Source organism: Seriola aureovittata, chromosome 14, assembly GCF_021018895.1.
Source record: "Seriola aureovittata isolate HTS-2021-v1 ecotype China chromosome 14, ASM2101889v1, whole genome shotgun sequence".
In the NCBI taxonomy this organism is placed as follows: domain Eukaryota; kingdom Metazoa; phylum Chordata; class Actinopteri; order Carangiformes; family Carangidae; genus Seriola; species Seriola aureovittata.
In genome coordinates, this window is record NC_079377.1 from 25410001 (window position 1) to 25415000 (window position 5000).

Here is a 5000-nt window from a genome sequence, read left to right on the forward strand (position 1 = left end):
TATACAACGTTTCTTTGGTGCAATATAGTTCCAATAAAAACATCAGCTTTTGAGACGAGTTGTTTCTGACCACAGAGCAGAAGAAGAAGAGATGACATGAAGAGACTCGAGTGAGTGAGGAATCTTTTCTTCTGTGTTTTGTGTGAACTCACTTCTTTCTCGGAGAATATCAGGCTTTCCTGCTGATCGGATTGTGAAGGCTGGATTTGGAGTTCACAGGTGGAAACAATCAGCTGATCACACCTGGAGAGAGAGAATCATGAGCAGAGAACAAGACGAATGAAAAACCTGCATTTTCAAATCAGGTTTCTGTACATGTAGCAGGAATACACTTAAATGACTGAAGACACACACACACACACACACACACACACACACACACACACACAACCGTCCATCACTCGGGAGAAGTGTTCCAGTAAATTAAGAGTCTCTGAGGGTTTTTACTTTCTCATTAAATGAGCTTTTATTCTGGTGGCCAAACTTCCTTCCTCCTCTCTTTCATAGTGATGCTGACCCTCCCTCACCTAGCAGGGGAGAGCACACACACACACACACACACACACACACACACACACACACACAGAGCCTCTCTCCAATACAATTACCATGGGGGGGGGGGGGGGGGGTTAGGCGGGGCAGCTCCCCGTGTGTTTTGCTCGCTCATTGTTCTCGCCGTTTCCCTGCAGCTCGTCTCATCTGTTTGTGTCAGTCTGAGCCGAGCTGGTGCTCCGTCCCACCTGACACGCCTCATACGCTTCATCCAACAATCCAATTAATGTATTGATAACGCATCAGTCTGCCCCCGGTGGAGGCGGCGCACCCATTAAATCTGAGTTAAAGGAACAGTCTGTCTGTCCGAGGTAAAAGGTGCCTCAAGAAAAGAGCTAATCACAAACTTTACTTCTTTTGTTTACGGATTATTTTTCGAATGATAATTAATCAAATGTCTGTATCGTTTTATTCTGATTTAACGTCCGTTCTGATCCAGTCTGTGTCCAGGGTTTGAAATAACTTTATTTGTCTAAAATTCAGTTCAATTAGTGACACAACTCATCCAGAGATGTAATATATGACATATATGTCACTATAAGGGGATATATTATTGTCACATATATACATCCTCTGGATATAAGAAGATAAAACTTTATATGAAATGCAAGTTGATCAATATTTCAATTATCAATCAACATTTTAAAAACATAGAAATTCTATATTTATGTCATTTTCTTATTGATTTCTTATTAAGTTTAAACCACATGTCTATCTTTAATCCTTATATATAACATCAACCGACAGGCCTCAGGATGGATATATATGTAACACACGGTTACAATATAAGCATGTTTGTATTAGCTACACGTATGTCAACAGGTTCCATGTGTAATTTACACATATACATACATATAAGTACATATATGATTTTATTTCATATGTACATATGTGTAAATTCAATACGTTATTATACATAAATCACATTTGTGTATGGGAATGCAGCTAAAGCTAATGATCGAATCCTAAGCTAATCCTTTAGCTATGCTAAACGTTAGCATGAACCCCTGTAAACCTCTGCAAAGTTTGGGTTTCATCAGTCACGACGTTCCTTCCCCGATTCGTCACGCTCCTGTCACATGACCCTTTTCAGGAAGTAAACAACAGGCATCAAACAGCGTTTTCAGGGACGAAGATTATTTCTGATTCAGAGCCAAAACGCCGGTAAAAAGCCGTTGTCACAGGATGTGTCGAACTTCCTGGATCGTACCTGCAACAACACGTCCACATGAACCCCTGCATTAGTTTGAGCAGCCACACGTATAATGCTGTCGTGTGTGTGTGTGTGTGTGTGTGTGTGTGTGTTCAGATAACCACTCTATCCCATCCTGTCCCTCCGCTTTGGAGGTTAAAACTGAGAGCTGTAATTATATGGTGCCAATCCTCAGTTTTCAGAAGGATATACAACGTTTCTTTGGTGCAATATAGTTCCAATAAAAACATCAGCTTTTGAGACGAGTTGTTTCTGACCACAGAGCAGAAGAAGAAGAGATGACATGAAGAGACTCGAGTGAGTGAGGAATCTTTTCTTCTGTGTTTTGTGTGAACTCACTTCTTTCTCGGAGAATATCAGGCTTTCCTGCTGATCGGATTGTGAAGGCTGGATTTGGAGTTCACAGGTGGAAACAATCAGCTGATCACACCTGGAGAGAGAGAATCATGAGCAGAGAACAAGACGAATGAAAAACCTGCATTTTCAAATCAGGTTTCTGTACATGTAGCAGGAATACACTTAAATGACTGAAGACACACACACACACACACACACACACACACACACACACACACACACACACACACACACACAACCGTCCATCACTCGGGAGAAGTGTTCCAGTAAATTAAGAGTCTCTGAGGGTTTTTACTTTCTCATTAAATGAGCTTTTATTCTGGTGGCCAAACTTCCTTCCTCCTCTCTTTCATAGTGATGCTGACCCTCCCTCACCTAGCAGGGGAGAGCACACACACACACACACACACACACACACACACACACACACACACACACACACACACACACACAGAGCCTCTCTCCAATACAATTACCATGGGGGGGGGGGGGTTAGGCGGGGCAGCTCCCCGTGTGTTTTGCTCGCTCATTGTTCTCGCCGTTTCCCTGCAGCTCGTCTCATCTGTTTGTGTCAGTCTGAGCCGAGCTGGTGCTCCGTCCCACCTGACACCGCCTCATACGCTTCATCCAACAATCCAATTAATGTATTGATAACGCATCAGTCTGCCCCCGGTGGAGGCGGCGCACCCATTAAATCTGAGTTAAAGGAACAGTCTGTCTGTCCGAGGTAAAAGGTGCCTCAAGAAAAGAGCTAATCACAAACTTTACTTCTTTTGTTTACGGATTATTTTTTCGAATGATAATTAATCGGATGTCTGTATCGTTTTATTCTGATTTAACGTCTGTTCTGATCCAGTCTGTGTCCAGGGTTTGAAATAACTTTATTTGTCTAAAATTCAGTTCAATTAGTGACACAACTCATGCAGAGATGTAATATATGACATATATGTCACTATAAGGGGATATATTATTGTCACATATATACATCCTCTGGATATAAGAAGATAAAACTTTATATGAAATGCAAGTTGATCAATATTTCAATTATCAATCAACATTTTAAAAACATAGAAATTCTATATTTATATGTCATTTTCTTATTGATTTCTTATTAAGTTTAAACCACATGTCTATCTTTAATCCTTATATATAACATCAACATATACCGACAGGCCTCAGGATGGATATATATGTAACACACGGTTACAATATAAGCATGTTTGTATTAGCTACACGTATGTCAACAGGTTCCATGTGTAATTTACACATATACATACATATAAGTACATATATGATTTTATTTCATATGTACATATATGTAAATTCAATACGTTATTATACATAAATCACATTTGTGTATGGGAATGCAGCTAAAGCTAATGATCGAATCCTAAGCTAATCCTTTAGCTATGCTAAACGTTAGCATGAACCCCTGTAAACCTCTGCAAAGTTTGGGTTTCATCAGTCACGACGTCTCCTTCCCCGATTCGTCACGCTCCTGTCACATGACCCTTTTCAGGAAGTAAACAACAGGCATCAAACAGCGTTTTCAGGGACGAAGATTATTTCTGATTCAGAGCCAAAACGCCGGTAAAAAGCCGTTGTCACAGGATGTGTCGAACTTCCTGGATCGTACCTGCAACAACACGTCCACATGAACCCCTGCATTAGTTTGAGCAGCCACACGTATAATGCTGTCGTGTGTGTGTGTGTGTGTGTGTGTGTGTGTGTTCAGATAACCACTCTATCCCATCCTGTCCCTCCGCTTTGGAGGTTAAAACTGAGAGCTGTAATTATACTGTCTGGCCCAGAACCACCTGTCGTGTGTGTGTGTGTGTGTGTGTGTGTGTGTGTGTGTGTGTGTGTGTGTGTGGAACAGCACACCTCTGCATAGCAACACATTAGTCAGCTCCACCTTATCTGCTGCCTTTGAAACTCGCCTGTCTCCTGGTTAAACCCAGATCACACTCTGTCTACACACACACACACACACACACACACACACACACACACACACACACACCTGTAACTAAAACCCTCAGGTAGTCAAACACCTCGACACGTCATCCTGCATATTTTTAACATATTTTGGAAACACATCATCATGTGAACAGGAACGCGCCGTCGCTTTGCTCAACACTAACGACTGACTGTTGGTCCGATGATCAGGTAGACAGACTAACAGACAGGTAAACAGACAGGTAAACAGATGATCAGACAGACAGGTAAACAGACAGGTAAACAGAGGATCAGACAGACAGGTTAACAGACAGGTAAACAGATGATCAGACAGACAGGTAAACAGACAGGTAAACAGATGATCAGACAGACAGGTTAACAGACAGGTAAACAGATGATCAGACAGACAGGTAAACAGACAGGTAAACAGATGATCAGACAGACAGGTAAACAGACAGGTAAACAGAGGATCAGACAGACAGGTAAACAAACTGTCTGTGCCACTTCAGTTTCAACACCTTGTTAACATGTCACAAGTGTTTTTGACTTTCTTCTTTCTCTCTCTCATTATTTATATATTTTCTTATTGATTAATCTGTTGATCAATATTGAAAGACATTCATCACAGTGTCTCATCTTCAAAACACAAACCCAAAGATGTTCAGTTCATGACATGGAATTAAAAACCTGCAGATGATTAACTGGCGATGAAAGTTAATTTTCTGCCAATTGATGAATTGTGTAATTTCTCATTGTTTCAAAATAAAAGCACGCTGATGTTTCCTAGACAGAGAGAACGACAAGTTCAAGGAGAGGAAACTGTAATTTATGCGGTGTAGTTTTTGCGTCATGTCCCGCTTCCTGCCCCCCCCCCCCCCCCCCCCCCCCCACCCCCGCGCCACACCTCGACTACACCTGA